This window comes from Poromitra crassiceps (assembly GCF_964638095.1).
Source record: "Poromitra crassiceps genome assembly, chromosome: 3".
In the NCBI taxonomy this organism is placed as follows: Eukaryota; Metazoa; Chordata; class Actinopteri; order Beryciformes; family Melamphaidae; genus Poromitra; species Poromitra crassiceps.
In genome coordinates this window covers 21,225,245-21,243,980 of record NC_139625.1, presented here as the reverse complement: position 1 = coordinate 21,243,980, position 18,736 = coordinate 21,225,245, and positions in this window count along the sequence as shown.

Sequence of the window (18,736 nt, the reverse complement as noted above, 5' to 3'; positions counted from 1 at the left end):
GTTTATCTTGGACCTGGGAATACATTTAATACCGGTATCTGAGCCAAAGATAAGCCCAAGACAAACAAAGTCCTTGATCAAGACAAAACAGCAGCTGTTTATTTTTAGTACAGAGCAAGGCAGTGAGAGATAGAGGAGAAGGCAGTTCTTGTTGATAGCAAAGGAGAACGTTTAATGCGTCTCATCTTGCTACCTTTACCTTTGACTTTAATGGAACAAGCTTAATCACAGTATGGATATGCTTTTGGGAAACCCATCGCAAAACTCAATCCTCATTTTTCTACTATTTTAGCTTCTTTGCTAGACTGCAATTATAGATCTATTAGAAAAAGTTATGGGAATTGATACAGCCAATTAGCAACACCATCTCAACTTTACCATGTTGTGAATAATTGTGGAGCAGCGCCCTCTTGTGGAGACTCACCTGACACTGCAGGCCGAATGCAGATTGGAGCTGCTTGACAAGGATCTTTATAAGGTTGAGAGTCGCCGGACTCGGAGACAGCAGCCAAAATGAGTTTTGTTCCTTTTGACAAGTATAAGTGCAGAATACTTTCAATATTTGGGAGCAACAATGTGTGTCTCAAGTGCTGGCTCTGACAGTTTCTATCAGTTTCCGCTGAGTCCATTCTGTTCCCTCGAAATCTTAAAGAGCATGGTGCAGGTTGGAGACCACATTGCAGGGGTATATAGCAATGTGATTTTGGGGGGGCGTTTCAATCACACATAGCTGCGTTTAGACTAGTTGTTGTATCCAGCAGGGGGCACTGGTCAATTTCATGGAACTAACACTTGTGATGTCACAGGGATGCAAACTAGTCACCTTTAGGTGACAGTCACATTTTTCAGCCCAAAATATGAGGATTTCTGAATGGTTTTATGTCTGTCCTGGTATCTGTCACCTTTTTTCACTCTCCTCTGCATCCCTGTGTCAGCCCCAGCAGAACATTCTCCTCTTGTGATGTCACTCCTGTTGTTATGTCACACACCCATTTATAAAATTCCACCTTTTCCTCCATATTTATACCCTGGGGGCCTGTGTGTGTGTGTGTGTGTGTGTGTGTGTGTGTGTGTGTGTGTGGGGGGGGGGGGGGGGGGGGGGTCTTTGGCTTTTTGGAGTAAAATATAAATTCAGATTTTTTTAACCTGCACCATGCTCTTTAAAGGAACACTTAAAGCAGGGGTGCCCAAACTTTTTTAGGATGAGAGCTACTTAAAAAATATAAAACTACTCACGAGCTACTTCTTTTCCCCTTGACCCCCCCCCCCCAAGTACATATTTAGCACATTTTAAGAGTATTCTATTATTTATTTAACAGTTTGTAATCATGTTAACACGTTCACTGCCATTGACGTATTAATACGTCAAAAATAATCCAACGGTTGACTGCCAATGACGTATTAAATACTGTAGACACTGAGTTAGCTATACATTTTGGATTTTGTTTGCGAGCTACTACTTATTGATGGCCCGAGATCTACCGGTAGATCATGATCTACCCATTGGGCACCCCTGACTTAAAGGAAACTTAAAGGAACACTCATGCACAAATGACATCACTGGTCCACAACTTAACTCAATTCAACTCTCAATACCTGTCAAACTAAATTAATGTCTGCAAAACTGTTTACAATTTTCGGATATACTGATTTTGTAATTTTGTAGTTAAATCCATTAACTCCATCTATCTTACACACAATTATACCGGTATGCACAAACGCACATGCTTGCTGACATGTCTTATATGAATGAAAGCACACGTATGCACGAGTGAATATGTGAGTGTGCTGGTATGTTTAATGAGTAATTACAAGGGAATTCGCCTATTTCACTTCGCACCCAATTCATCCATTTTGTGTCTAAAAGGCAGGAAGTAACACAGGTGCAAGCAAGACACTAATTATGGGTCCAAAATTGGGTGGGAAGTGAAATAGGCTAATAGGACCAATTAAAATTGCAATTACAATTTCCCTTTTGGCACTTTTATCCAAAGCGACCAACACATGAGATTTTAATACAACACAAGCGAGGTTCTAGTCAAAGGCAGTGCATAGAGCCAGATAGAGTTTCCCCCCCTCTCTACAGTCTCCACAGTCCATCACGTGAGAAGATTGAGAGGGACTCTGCAGATCCAATGGAGTTTGGTAATTCGTTCCACCACCGAGGAAGCACAGAAGAGAAGAGTCTGGCTAGGGGACATCGATGATAGAATATGATCATGGTCCGTGGCGACCATCATAAATCGCTGTACTTTAAACTGCCCTTTAGGGCCTCGGCCTGGTGGCAGCACCAGGCGCCGCTCCATGGCAGAGTGTAGCGGGCGGGAGGGAGCGTAGACCTGAATGAGTGAGTCATAGATATTATATAACTATAGATGGGTCACCGCAGGCTCTGCCAATTCTAACAAGCGCTAGCAGCTTAGTCTCCTAAATGGCCGTGGTCAACCATTGACTCAGACCTGCTGAAAGTCTCCTAAGAAAACCATGGGCAAAACCCACATGACAAAATGGCAGGAAGTGAGTTGAAATTGGGCCATCTTGCTTGAATCCCATCATCTTTGAGTGAGTTCAGGTATAGGCCGGAGCCGTTTTTGTTGCTGCTTTGTAGGCGAATATCAAGGACTTGAACTTGATGTGGGCAGCGACTGGGAGCCAGTGGAGGGATATGAACTGTGGAGTGATGTGCTCTTTTGGGGTGGTTACACTGCTGCATTCTGGCTATACTATATAGGAGATGTGCGGCAGGCGGTGACATGTATAGCGTCTGATCTTCCTCGGCATGACGGAGCAACAAAAGTCACATGCTCGCAGCTCCTTAAAGGTTAGAATCTAATGATTGATGACCATCTAACCGTTAGATGGTCATCAATCATGACACCCAAGTTCCGGGCATGCTTTGCAGGAATGAGCTGAACTGATTCGAGCTGGATACTGATCTGTTGTTGTACAGGAGAAATGGCTAGGGAATTAGATCCCCAAATTAGAGAGAGATAAAAAAAAGTTAAATGTAAAAAAATAAAATAAACCAAATCTCCTTTTGAAAACCAAAGGCAAGTACCTTATTAGGTCATTGGCAGAAGATGTCAGCAGTGTGGCAGTGTGGCCACACACACACGCACGCACGCACGCGCGCACGCACGCACGCACGCGCGCACACACACACACACACACACACACACACACACACACACACACACACACACACACACACACACACACACACACACACACACACACACACACACACACACACACACACACACACACACACACACACACAGGCATCTCTTTGAAAAGTCAGACTCTACACACAGACCACAAAATTTGAGACCTGTTCCCAAACTAAAGCTAAGATGACCAATTAGCCTATGTCCAGTAGGGGTGGGAATCACAAGTTTCATCACAATATGATATTACATAGATTCTTTGGACACCAATACGATATTTGTTGATATCACAAAGTCTGCCATGATACGATTTAATTCCATTCATGGGCCTGCGATCGATATGAGACAATATGCCCATTTAACACAATCAGCATACATGTATATCAACTGAGAAAAATCAACTAGAATATGGTTTGATATGATTTCCAGACATTTAAATGAAAAACTATTATTTTGAATAAAGAAAAGAAAGCTTGGATGGAAATGGTGACACACAGACACGCCATGGGAATTTCAAAATAAAGGTGCATCTTAAAGATGACGATATATATGTTTTCACATTGCATCGATGATGTTAATTGATAACACCCCTAATGTCCAGTTAGTCTGGGACAAAAGTACCGGTAGGGTTTCAGTAAAAACTATGTCTGAGAGCTTGGATCTTTCTCTCTCTCCTCTACTGGACACTTACCCTCTTTTCCCCTCTATTTCAGTAATAGACTGTCTGATCAATTCCAGACAGAATAATTATGAAATCGGGCTATTGAGTTGTGAGTACCACTATGAGAGGTCACTTTAATTAAGTCAAGAGTATGACTTGGCAAATTAACTTTGATGGGAGGGGAGCTTTCAGAACTTCCCTCTTTTTTCAAACAAATGATTCTCTTCCCAGCTGCTAAACGAGGGATCAGCCGAGCAGCATTTTGGTAAACAAACCGCGTCACTGGGTGGCAACGGCAATGGAACCCTACGGAGCCCAAGTGGTGCGAGGCTTGAATGCCTGACTCTAGCCAGTTAACTCTGTTTACATTTTAAAAACTGCGACAGTTCACACAACCTTAACACGACATGCATATATTATACATCAACAACAACAGTTTCTTCCCCACTGCTATAAGGACACTGAACTCTCTGTAACAACCCCCATATCACTGCTGCTATGACTGTATTGTGTACTGTTATTGTGTTTTATGTATGTATTATGATGTTTAATGTTGGACCATTGCTTACGTATGAACTGTACTGAAAACAAATTCCACCAGCCTGGCTGTGTGGTCATTAAAGAATCTAATCTAATCTAATCAAACTCTTGAGCTACTTCTGCTCTCACTCAGAATGTCAAAATATAAGCAATGTCATGTATAGTTTTTGAGATATTAACGTTTGTTTGGCACAATTCATACTATTAACTGCCGTGGAGTTCCGCATTTCTGGGTGGCAAGTGACGTCACACTGATTCGTCCTATTAATTTACCTTTTGAGTTTTCCTGCTGCTGGCGATGTCAAATCAATGAAAATATACCTAATGGAGGTTATTAATGTATGCAAGGGAGGATGAGCCTCCCTTATTTTTTAGAAGAGATTGGGGATTTTATATAATAATATATATATATTTTTTTATAAAATATCAATCAAATGTGTTTTTTCTTAATAAAATTCATGGTATTCATGATATTCTTAAAATGCTTCAACAGTGACACCTGTAGGGCACTGATGGAAAGATCAGTGTGGTGCCATGCAGATTTCCTTTCTAATTTATCTCATACTAACAGGCCCGCCGCACCCCATTACGCAGAGTATGCAGACTGCGTAGGGCATCATGTGTTTTTTTTTTTGGTGCCCTCAGTCAGGCCACTCACTGAACAGCAGGCCAGGCGCCGCCTACTGGTTTACTAGTGTTTTTATTACTTTATTCAGGGTTAAAGTGGGTGCATCTCATTGTAAAATTGAACTCGGCCCAAATTGGGCTTCAAACGGCCCAAATCTGTCTTCAACCGGCCCAAATCTGGCTTCAACTGGCCCAAATCTGGCTTCAAACGACCCAAATCTGGCTTCAAACGGCCCAAATCTGGCTTCAAACAGCCCAAATCTGGCTTCAAACGGTCCAAATTGGGCTTCAAACGGCCCAAATTGGGCTTCAAACAGCCCAAATTTTTCGCCGCTGCCCTTCGGACGCCGGCACGCACGTCGACCCGTATCGGCCTGGCCTCCTTGGTATCTAATGCCCGGCCTGAATTATGATCCCAGTCCGCCCCTGCTTGTATGTACAGTTTAACAATCGCTTGTTTGCTGACATGTACAGTAATTCTAACAATTGTTTGTTTGCCACATGTAATGTAATGTGAGATACACTAGTATCCTTCATAATTAATGAATTTGCAGTCTTTCGTTTGACAGTTATTGAAAGTAAAACAATTACGCTTAGGGCACCCAAATGGCCAGCAGCGGCCCTGCATACTAATCTATGATTGGTCGAAAAACACATGCAATTCACAACAGATGAGCCTTAGCCTGCCCTACCAATCAACAACCAACCATAAGATTGACTTAAGTGTTCGTCCAATAAAATGTCATCTTCAACTGGGTTTCAGATTGAGGCGCCAGCATGAACCTAACAAGGAAGTAGATCCCTGGCCTGACTGGCACTGTGATGACTGATAGGTAGATAGGTAGCACATTACATTTTCCCATTCGTTTTTTATTGTGCAGAAAGTTAGCTAGTTGCATTAACAAACAACGTGAACTGAACGCATTTGGAGCTTTACTTGGAGGGACTGCAGGGTGCAACAAGACCACACGCGGCACGCGCTGGCACAGGCTGATGGATGATCCAGGGTTGGATCATGTATTAAAACAAAGGCTGTGACGCGAGGTTACGGCTGGGGGCTGCATGGTGAGACAGACGGATGTTCAAGTAAGTCAGTCAATTAAGGTGAGATTATTCGGCTCTCCTGGTAAATTCGGCGTGTAAATGGTCCGCCAAGCAGCGCTTTATAATATTGTTTCATCAAACTTTCATGCTGCTTTGCCGGCTTTAAAGTGCCGCAATTTTAAATTGAGTTTGGCGTAGCTATTCCTTCCATGCGTTGGAAATGGACTGAGTGTTTTTGATTGATTTGTTTGTTGGGTCTTTCGCTGATGGACTGTATGTGAATGGCTCGGGGTGTTCTCACGTGAATGCTCGTTAGAGAGATGTTGGAGATCTCTCTCTCGTAGCTGATGTCTGTATGGGCCGCAGCTGTCAATCAATCCTCTGCATTGACGGCGTGACGGGGTTCGCTGCTACTCTGCGGTGGCTTTTTAGGCAGTGTGTGGCCTGTGGGCCGGTGGTTTCAAGAGTACCTGGCTGCAGCCACTGGGGAAACCTCCACCCTCCGCAACTGACAGGAAGTCACGTGACCTCAGCAGCGGAAGTTCATGTTTTTTTTTTTTAATCTTTATTGACACACCTCGGCAGCAGAAGTTCGTCTTTTTTAAAGTCATGTGACCTCCGCAGTGGAAGTTCGTCTTTTTTAAAGTCATGTGACCTCCGCAGGGGAAGTTCATGTTTTTTTAAATCTTTATTGACATACCTCACCTCGGCAGCGGAAGTTCATATTTTTTTAATGTTTATTGACATATTGAAGTTAAACAGACACAACGAACATATAAATGCAACTTTGCCAATGAAGTAGCCTACATGACGTCGGCAGTTCTTCTTGTTTTTAAGTAACACGGATTTAAAAGGCTTTATACATATATACAACTAAGAAGTTAGCAAGTAAATGTGCTATGGATAGCATTTCTAAAGTAAAGATATATAACTAGAAGTGACAGTCAGAATGATTGGTCGCCATGGAGACAGACACAACTACACATCGCCCTGTCCAAAACGTGTAAATAGAACATTCATATTGGACCCTTCAATTTTTTTTAATTACTCAATAAAAAATTATAGTATCCAATGAAAATGACTAAATCACAATAACACATAGGCTATATAATAGGAAAATTTACTCACACACCTTTACATACATGTTACCCATAGCACCTTAATCAATTTAAATACTGGTATCTATATATATCTATATCTAGGCTATATATAGACACACACACACACACACACACACACACACACACACACACACACACACACACACACACACACACACACACACACACACACAATCACACAATGACACCTATTGCATCCTCTTGTCAGAATTTTTGGGGTGAATGACACAGACAAAAACGACAGTTATGAGTTAAGTGTTTAAAAAAGTTCACATTTCAGAACATCAATAAAGAATACATGGCAGTTAGTTAATGGGGGCGGGGGGGGGGGGGGGGGGGGTTAAAAGAAACACCACCACTACACACAAATATTTCTGTGTGGTTATCCAGGTGACGCTGTAGGCTATCGTTTGTTTACGTGTGGTTCGGAACTTTGGGCACAGAGGACAACCAAACTGTAAAGGTGTGTATTTGGTGATCTGTAAACCGATTCCATTTCCTTCCTTTATTATGGATGGATGCATCGGGGTCACTCCCCGTAGCTGACGATCAAGCGCTGCTGTCTGCGGCTCATCTCTCTCCCGAACCGCATCACCAGCCCCGTGGGCCCAGCCAGAGGATCCACGATGCATTTCTATTTCTCACACACACACACACACACACACACACACACACACACACACACACACACACACACACACACACACACACACACACACACACACACACACACTCATTAACCTACTTATTTTCATTATTGCCATGCTACATTGTTATTATATACAGATTTTACAGTCACTCAGTCAATTTGGACATCATTTCTGAGCTTTGGTTTCTTCCAAATCTCCTCCATCCATTGTTCCTTTTGGATCTGAAACAGTTGTTTGACTGTACTTACATTACACTGTAGAGTAGCCTATTCATAAAATCATATGTAAATCACAAAATGAAAATATTGCAGACACCTTTCTTGACCAGGGATAACTGTGTGCTCTGTCCCAATTAAAGATATTTTTGGTCACCCTATCCTCTGGCAACTGGACAACTACTGCAGACCAAGACATCAAGCTTAAGTAGAAAATTACCTCTGACCAACATAAAAACTGATGGTCAACGTCAAATGGCCAGACGGTTAACTGGGTAAATCGCTTTGCTCTGCAGATCACTAAAGCTAGTCTTCAAATAAAACAATAAAACAACATACATTATGACAATGATCGTATAGTTACAATTTACAAATAGAATGTTTTCCCCCCACCCACCAGCGGCAATATTTTATATTTTATAAGTAGCTTAAACTGTGAACAGGAACATAAATAAACAAATATACACCATTTTTGGGGTGAATGACACAGACAAAAACGACAGTTATGAGTTAAGTGTTTAAAAAAGTTCACATTTCAGAACATCAATAAAGAATACATGGCAGTTAGTTAATGGGGGCGGGGGGGGGGGGGGGGGGGGGGGTTAAAAGAAACACCACCACTACACACAAATATTTCTGTGTGGTTATCCAGGTGACGCTGTAGGCTATCGTTTGTTTACGTGTGGTTCGGAACTTTGGGCACAGAGGACAACCAAACTGTAAAGGTGTGTATTTGGTGATCTGTAAACCGATTCCATTTCCTTCCTTTATTATGGATGGATGCATCGGGGTCACTCCCCGTAGCTGACGATCAAGCGCTGCTGTCTGCGGCTCATCTCTCTCCCGAACCGCATCACCAGCCCCGTGGGCCCAGCCAGAGGATCCACGATGCATTTCTATTTCTCACACACACACACACACACACACACACACACACACACACACACACACACACACACACACACACACACACACACACACACACACACTCATTAACCTACTTATTTTCATTATTGCCATGCTACATTGTTATTATATACAGATTTTACAGTCACTCAGTCAATTTGGACATCATTTCTGAGCTTTGGTTTCTTCCAAATCTCCTCCATCCATTGTTCCTTTTGGATCTGAAACAGTTGTTTGACTGTACTTACATTACACTGTAGAGTAGCCTATTCATAAAATCATATGTAAATCACAAAATGAAAATATTGCAGACACCTTTCTTGACCAGGGATAACTGTGTGCTCTGTCCCAATTAAAGATATTTTTGGTCACCCTATCCTCTGGCAACTGGACAACTACTGCAGACCAAGACATCAAGCTTAAGTAGAAAATTACCTCTGACCAACATAAAAACTGATGGTCAACGTCAAATGGCCAGACGGTTAACTGGGTAAATCGCTTTGCTCTGCAGATCACTAAAGCTAGTCTTCAAATAAAACAATAAAACAACATACATTATGACAATGATCGTATAGTTACAATTTACAAATAGAATGTTTTCCCCCCACCCACCAGCGGCAATATTTTATATTTTATAAGTAGCTTAAACTGTGAACAGGAACATAAATAAACAAATATACACCATTTTTGGGGTGAATGACACAGACAAAAACGACAGTTATGAGTTAAGTGTTTAAAAAAGTTCACATTTCAGAACATCAATAAAGAATACATGGCAGTTAGTTAATGGGGGCGGGGGGGGGGGGTTAAAAGAAACACCACCACTACACACAAATATTTCTGTGTGGTTATCCAGGTGACGCTGTAGGCTATCGTTTGTTTACGTGTGGTTCGGAACTTTGGGCACAGAGGACAACCAAACTGTAAAGGTGTGTATTTGGTGATCTGTAAACCGATTCCATTTCCTTCCTTTATTATGGATGGATGCATCGGGGTCACTCCCCGTAGCTGACGATCAAGCGCTGCTGTCTGCGGCTCATCTCTCTCCCGAACCGCATCACCAGCCCCGTGGGCCCAGCCAGAGGATCCACGATGCATTTCTATTTCTCACACACACACACACACACACACACACACACACACACACACACACACACACACACACACTCATTAACCTACTTATTTTCATTATTGCCATGCTACATTGTTATTATATACAGATTTTACAGTCACTCAGTCAATTTGGACATCATTTCTGAGCTTTGGTTTCTTCCAAATCTCCTCCATCCATTGTTCCTTTTGGATCTGAAACAGTTGTTTGACTGTACTTACATTACACTGTAGAGTAGCCTATTCATAAAATCATATGTAAATCACAAAATGAAAATATTGCAGACACCTTTCTTGACCAGGGATAACTGTGTGCTCTGTCCCAATTAAAGATATTTTTGGTCACCCTATCCTCTGGCAACTGGACAACTACTGCAGACCAAGACATCAAGCTTAAGTAGAAAATTACCTCTGACCAACATAAAAACTGATGGTCAACGTCAAATGGCCAGACGGTTAACTGGGTAAATCGCTTTGCTCTGCAGATCACTAAAGCTAGTCTTCAAATAAAACAATAAAACAACATACATTATGACAATGATCGTATAGTTACAATTTACAAATAGAATGTTTTCCCCCCACCCACCAGCGGCAATATTTTATATTTTATAAGTAGCTTAAACTGTGAACAGGAACATAAATAAACAAATATACACCAAGTAAATGAAAATAAAATCGAAATGAACAACACAAAATGACATGGGGAGCTCACATACCTGTGTGCAAACAGATTACTATGAGTACAGCAACTCGACCTGGCTCTCATTCAGACACCTTTAAGGAGAAAGGGGACAGCAGCGAACCGCATGAGAAACCATAGATGTGCTTTCAGTCAAACCTAACTTAAGATCGTTAGCACATTACTTCAGAGCTGTACACAATAAAACATACGTCCACACAGTGAAATAAACTCTGTGATAATAAACAACAGCATTAACGACTTGTACACGAAAGCTTGTGTCCCTGTCTTATGTTCCTACTGCATTTTAGCATGCTAATCGTGGGAGCACTTAGTTGGAAAACCTTACCTCTCCTCAGCAAGGCTGAGGAAAAGCCCGCGAGACCGGAACAAAACAGGAAGTGACATCGCCAAAGTGTCAAGGGTCACATAACAAAATCACAGTTAACAAACTAAAAGTCCCCAAAATAAATAGTATAGAAACGGTGTACATATGAAAAACAACAAAACAGTGACAAAAATGAAAAAGGATTATTGGTGAAATATAAACTAATTAACACATCGGTTACATGAGCACATGTCTGTTCTAATGTACACTTGTCTGTTTGAATAAAAAAAAATAAAAAAATGCATTACCGCCACCTACTGGAGTTTTGGCGGTTGGCATTGGAGAACTGGAGGCTCTGATTGGAGGTAACGCAAAACTTCCGCTGCTGAGGTCACGTGACTTCCTGTCAGTTACGGAGGGTGGAGGTTACAGTGTGTCTGCAGCCAGACCCTTCTCGGTGGTTTTCGGGCTGATGATTTAGTTAGGATATAGTCTTATGTGAATAACATTTTGGGTGAAGCAAGATTTAGCTATTTTTCAAGAAAAGTGGGAGCAGTCAGTGCAGTGATGTGCGGTCAGTACCCTGTGATAATCCAATCAAAATGAAAATTGTATTATTTTATTAATTTTATTATTAATTATAATTTTTTATTTGCTTATATATACTTTTTCCTAAATATTCTATGTTTTTTTTATGGTCCTGGTGTTATTTTTGCTCAAAATGTCAAACTAATTTTAAATCTGTTGAAATCTATTGTGTACCTGACCTTTTATTGCTGTGCATTTCAAAGCAGTCGAACACTCATCTTCCCGGCTCTAACGACCTCTCCGGCCTCACAGAGGTAGCCTACTGAGGGTAGGCAGTACCTTACCCTCCAACGAGGCCTTCATACAAGTCTGCGCATGCGTATTGCCTACATTGTGTATTTCAGACGGCACCTGGGCAGAGCCAGGGTCGGCACGGCGGCTCTGTGTCGACCCTGCCTGGCATTGGTTGATTTCTGTGTGGGCTTACTGGCATTAGTTTATCTGTGTGTGTGTGGGCGGGTCAAAATTATATGTCAGTCACTCTGGCTGCTGCTCGGCCAAGTTTGAACGCGGAAGCTAGCCGTATGATGTCGCCGACTGTCTCTATTGATCTGGCTCTAAATGAAGCTCGTAAACCACAAATCTCCGTGCACAACGGCACACACACACACACACACACACACACACACACACACACACACACACTCTCTCTCTTCCTCTCCTGTTTATCTGATTGCTGTTGTGGATGCTGGATCAAACATCTTCATGTGTGATGACGAGTGATGACGAGCCATCCGTACTGGCGTGCGTGTGTGTGTGTGTGTGTGTGTGCGTGTGTGTGTGTGTGTGTGTGTGTGGCCGCTGATTATAGGCTGGTAGGATTATTGCTATCTTTGGGGTTGCATTTGTGACTTGGTGTTTCTCGTTAGGCCTATATGAAAGGTTGAGATCAATATTTGATCACTTTTGAATGATGTGTCATGTAGCTGCGCAGCTTTGAATGACACTGAATGGGCATCATAAATGATAAAACGTGTAGTTGAGTAAGTAATAAATAATTTATTTCAGTCAATTTGTCAGTTTCACATGAATGCATTACAGTAATAATGTGTGTTTACATATAGGAGACCGAAAAGGTGTAGGCTGAAGCCGCAGCTTATGAATGCCTACCCTTTTTTACATGTCATTACATCAAAAAACAAAAAATAAGATAGTTGCAAGAATCAGTAAACAACGAGAAGGAAAGTTTGCAATAGATCGTAGAAGCTCTAATTAGGGTTGTTCATCAATTATCGATAATCGATAATTGATCGTTGAGGAATGAATTAGATCACGTCAATTTTTTTTTTTTTTTTTTTTTTTTTTTTCCCGGACTAGGTTTGGGTGGAATTCGTTCCTCCTCGCCCCACTCCATTGCACAGCCGACTAACGTGAGGTGGAGCTTCATATAGTCTCTAGTTTTCTGGCTGGTTTGACTCTGCTGTCAGCTAAGCTGGAAGACGCTGATTGCCTTAGATCATGTAACCTGACATGTTTGTTTACCTGGCCACAGCGCTAGTGTCTGATATTCTTACTACACAGCGGCATCTCCATTATAGCTGGCCGAGAACGCGCAACGTTATTACCAGACCAGAGTAAAAAAAAATATATATATATATATATATATATATATATATATATATATATATATTATTATTACGCTATCGATAATCGATAATTGATTGTTAATTTTCCAGAATTTTGATTATGGAAATTGTTCAAAATGAACATCCCTAGCCCTAATGATAGCTTTTCAATCATGAGAGACTATAGAAAGTTTAACAAGTCTTTAATGATACAACAATTTAATTTTGGCGTATGACTCCATGATATGACGCTCTCCTGAGATGATGAGGGCGTCGTCAGTGAAGAATAGGATAGGAAATCCCCCATAGGGAATTCTTCAATCAGGAGTCATGACGATGGTGGTGGTCAGGGGAGGAGGTGGGGCAAAAACTGCTTCAGGATGATGATCAGCAACTGAGAATGACATATGGCACATACACAGCACATAGCAAACAGAGTACAAAACATGGACCCTGATATACTACGCTGATTAGGTGATTGGGATCAGCTGGAGAGGAATGGTTTGGTTATTGGTTATTGGTTATTGCCACATGTGTGGCAAACTGTGAATGGGTGAGGAGACCACATCAGAGAAAGCGAGCCTAACAATGAATGGGTTATACAACCTCAAAGAAAGGGGGCGTGCACTGTGATATGACGTGAACTGGGCGTTAGCTGTTAAGTAGTCTTCATTATTGAAAATAGTCCAAGACATCATTTAAGTACTTGATCGTACTAGGGTTTTGTATTTGTTAAGTGCTCTTAGTTTAAAGGTCCCAATTCGTGCAGCTGTAACCTCTTAAAAACGTGTGTCTCTGGTCCATAAAACATGATTCTGGATTAATTTGTCGAAAATATAGCAACCCCATTTGTTGTGACGGAGTTGTCCCTTCCTCATCTCGTTGCGTCCCAAGAATGGTCTGTTTCTATAATATATTCAGAACTAACAGTTCCCATTGGCCGCTGAGGGAGAGCCCGCCCCAGGCTCCCAGTGGCCAATCATATTAGCGTCTGTGGACCAGCACGCTGGGTTGTGTCCACAACTAACGCTATCGCTAATTTAACGTTGCTACGCTAAAGAGGACATCTCAAAATGCCTAGACTTACCGAATGCACCTCCGCAGTTGCTGGATCACGTACAGTTGGCGTCGCTCCATCTAAATGGTAAAATGGTAAATGGTCTGCATTTATATAGCGCTTTTATCCAAAGCGCTTTACAATGAGTAGATAGTCTACATTCACCCATTCATACACCAATGGCGGCAGGCTGCCACGCAGGGTGCCTACACACCATCGGGAGCAATTTGGGGTTAAGTGTCTTGCCCAAGGACACAACGACAGCAGCTGGGAGGGAGCGGGGATCGAACCGCCAGCCCTTGCGTCATTGGCCGACCCGCTCTACCTCCTGAGCTAAAGCCGTCCTAGTCCCATCTAGAAGTGTTAATTTTGTGGCTATAGACAAAATGGTGCAGATAGCTTGTGTGAGAGAGACCCGCGCAGTATGCTTGAGGACCATCGTGACGTCCCGATACCCCGTCTGGGGGAACAGAGCGTTTGGGGGTGTGGCTTGAAGGAGACTGCAGGGGGAAGCTGGATAGGGACACATCCAACTGTGGCAGTTCTGAGCTTGTGACCACTCATTACAGGGAGGGATGACAGCAGTATATATGCATTTACAAGTAAAAACAGCTTTTGCACAGAATGGGACCTTTAAACATTTTTTTTAATTTACATATAGAATTGCACAATTTTAACTCATCGCAGAGACTATTCCATAGTTGTACACCTTTGACAGAGATACATCTACTTTTAAAGTTTGTTCTTACTCTCATTTGTTTGAACATGCAGGTTCCCCTTAGTTCGTACCGGCTGACTCGGGGTGAAAACAATTTCTGAATGCAGATGGGAAGAAGGTTATTACGGTATGTGCCTTGTATAGTATAATGGAGGTTCTGAGGTCAACTAGATCTTCAAATTTAAGGGTATTTAATTTAACCCATTGATACCTGATGCAGCATTTGTGTGTGTATCGTGGTTCGCGGTCTTAAAGGGATACACACACAAATGAGGGATATACACGCAAATGCTGCATCAGGTATCAATGGGTTAATAAAGAGTGGGTTTGTTGGGTCGCAGTATTTTGAATGGTTAACAATTCGCATGGCTCTCTTTTGTAGCTTGATTATTGGATCAATATTTGTTTTGTAGGTGTTCCCCCAAACTTCCACACAGTAGTTGATGTATGGAACTATGAGCGAGCAGTACAATAAATAAGATGATTTTTGGTTTAAAAGTTATTTTGTCTTGTAAAGGATTGCAGTAGTTTTGGCCAGTTTGGATTTAATATTATTGATGTGTGCTTTCCAATTTAGTTTAGTTTAGTTTAGTTCCCAAAGAGTATGAATTTTGTTTTGCTCAGATTTAATGATAATTTATTGATATCGAACCAGCTTTTAAGGACTTTTAACTCTCTTCCCACTGCAATCAAGAGCTGTTCCAGATGTTTCCCAGAGCAATATATACTGGTCTCATCAGCAAACAAAATAAATTTTAACAGATTTGACACATCACAAATATCATTTATATACAAAATAAACAATATTGGACCCAATACAGATCCTTGTGGAACACCGTGAGTCACTTTTAATAAATTTGAGTCAACATTGTTCATATGGACATATTGAAATCGGTCTTCCAGGTAGCTATGTAACCATGTCGAGGTTATTCCTCTGATGCTATATCGCTCAATTCTTTTCATTAAAAGGCTGTGGTCAATGGTGTCAAAAGCTTTTTTGAGATAGATGAAGACCCCAACCATGAATTATTTATTGTCAACTGCAGTCGAGATTTCTTCAACCAGTTCGGACACTGCCATCGAGGTGGACCTATTAGGTAGGTAAGTACTTTATTAATCCGTGAGGAAATTCAGGTATTCAGTATAGCAGCTCGCAGTCCAAAGAGAAAATGAGACATGACATAGCACAAAAACCAACAAACATGACAATACAGAACAATGCAGCCAGTACAAGACAGTAACATGACAGGCAGGTTTCAAGTTAAAGATTAAGAAGTAAGAGCCAATTCAAAGATTAAAAGAAAGATTTAAAAGTTACCACAATACTAAGATACAATTGAACGGTAACTAAAATACTAAAAATACTAGTTGTCAAGATTGCACAATGCCCATATCTAGTCAAATCTAGTCAAATTGCCCAATGCCCATATCTAGACCACAGCAGCATCTGAGTGACGCTCCGACCCCCATACAATACTAAGACACAGTTGAACGGTAACTGAAATACTAAAAATACTAGTTGTCCAAAATTGCACAGTGCCCATATCTAGTCAGATCAAATTGCACAATGCCCATACCTAGACCACAGCAGCGTCTGAGTAGCACTCAGACCCCCCTACTGTCACTACTGGTCTGGCGGGCCCCAGCCCGCATGTCCCCATCGCCCATGAGGCACGCAGTCTCACCTTATAGTCCTGCTGCGTGCCGACGATCTCCTGCCATCAACAGACTTATTAAACAGCCTGATGGCCGTGGGGACGAAGGACTTCCTGTGTCGCTCCGTCCGTGAGCGCAGGGAGATAAGCCGCCCGCTGCGGCCGCTGCTCTGAACCTCCAGGATGTGGTGAATAGGGTGTGTGTCGTTGTCCATGATAGCCAACAGCCTGCTCATCGTGCACCTCTCCACCACAGTCCCCAGAGGGTCCAGGCTCCTCCCCAGCACCGAGCCAGCCTTCCTGACCAGCTTGTCTAATCGCCTGGTGTCTCTGTCCGTGATGCTGCCACCCCAGCAGACAGCAGCATAGAAAAGGGCGCTAGCCACCACCGACTGGTAAAACATGTGCAGCATCTCCACACAGATGTCGAAGGACCTGAGCCTCCGCAAGAAAAACAGCCGGCTCTGGCCCTTCTTGTAGATCGCATCCACATTAGCGGACCAGTCTAACTTGTTGTCCAGGTGCACACCCAAGTACTTATAGGTCTGCACCACCTCAATGTTGCTGCCCCGTATGCAGATCGGTTCCACAGGAGGCTTTGTCCTGCGAAAGTCCACGATTAGCTCCTTGGTCTTAGTGGTGTTCAGGAGGAGGCCGTTCCGCTCACTCCAGTCGCAAAAGGCGCCCACCAGGTCCCTGTACTCCGCCTCCTGCCCCCCCCCCCCGCACACACGCCACGATGGCTGTGTCATCAGAGTATTTCTGGACGTGGCAGAACTCCGAGTTGTACTGAAAGTCTGCCGTGTACAGGGAGAACAGGTAGGGAGCAAAGACAGTCCCCTGAGGGGCCCCTGTGCTGCTCACCACCGTCTCCGAAACGCAGTTCCCCAGCCGGACGAACTGCGGACGTCCCGTCAGGTAGTCTATGATCCACACGATGAAGAGGGGAGCCACCCCCATCTTCATCATCTTCTCTCTCAGCAAGAGTGGTTGTATGTTATTAAATGCACTTGAGAAGTCAAAGAACATGATCCTCACATGACTCCCCGGCTCCCCGGCTCTCTGGGTTCGATGTAACATGTAGAGGACAGCGTCGTCCACTCCCATACACTCCTGGTACCCGAACTGCAGGGGGTCATGGGCATGTTGGGTCTGCGGTCTCAGTCGGCGGAGAAGCAGTCTCTCCAGCGTCTTCATGATGTGAGACGTGAGGGCCACCGGTCTGTAGTCATTGAGCTCGGCCGGCCGCCCCGCCTTGGGAACCGGCACGAGACAAGATGTTTTCCACAAGACCGGGACCCTCCCCGTCTGCAGGCTGTCATTGTACAGGCTCTGAAGCGGCTCCGCCAGTTGGTCAGCGCAGGTCTTCAGTAGACCAGGGCACACCCCGTCTGGACCAGCTGCTTTCCCCGGACACAGTCTCTTCAGCTCCGCCCGCACTTCCTCCACTGTGAAGGTGGAGGGGGCAGCCGGCAAAAGAGGGGGGTCAGCCGCTGTGTCGGGGCTGCAGGGGACGAGGGTGGGTGGGGCAAAGGGGGCAGAAACAGGACAGTCTCTGGTGGGTTCCGAGTCAAACCTGTTGTAGACCAGCTTGTTATTGGATCGGAAACCATACTGATGGTCGGTCAATATATTGTGTTTGTTAAGGAAATTGTCCAGCCTTTGTATGAATAGTTTTTCAAGTATTTTTGAGAATTGTGGGAGTAGAGAGATCGGTCTGTAGTTGGAGAATTGGTGTCTGTCTCCACTTTTGAAGATGGGAATGACTTTTGCAGTTTTCATTTTGGTAGGGAAGATGCCGGTTAGAAAGGATTGATTACAGATGTGTGTCAATGGAGTTGAAATGGATTCTATTATATTTTTTACAAGTGACATGTCGAATTCCATCCAGTCAGTGGATTTTTTATTATTGAATTTATTAACAATATCAATGATGTCCTCTTCAATTACGCCATTAATAAATATTGAATGAGTGTTAAGTTTTATTAGAGTTTAATCCAAGCCATTTTTATCTCTCGGCTCCACAATCTCATTTGCTAAATTTGGACCAACACTAGTAAAGTACTTATTGAATTCATTAGCAAATTCTTTTGTTTGTTCTGATT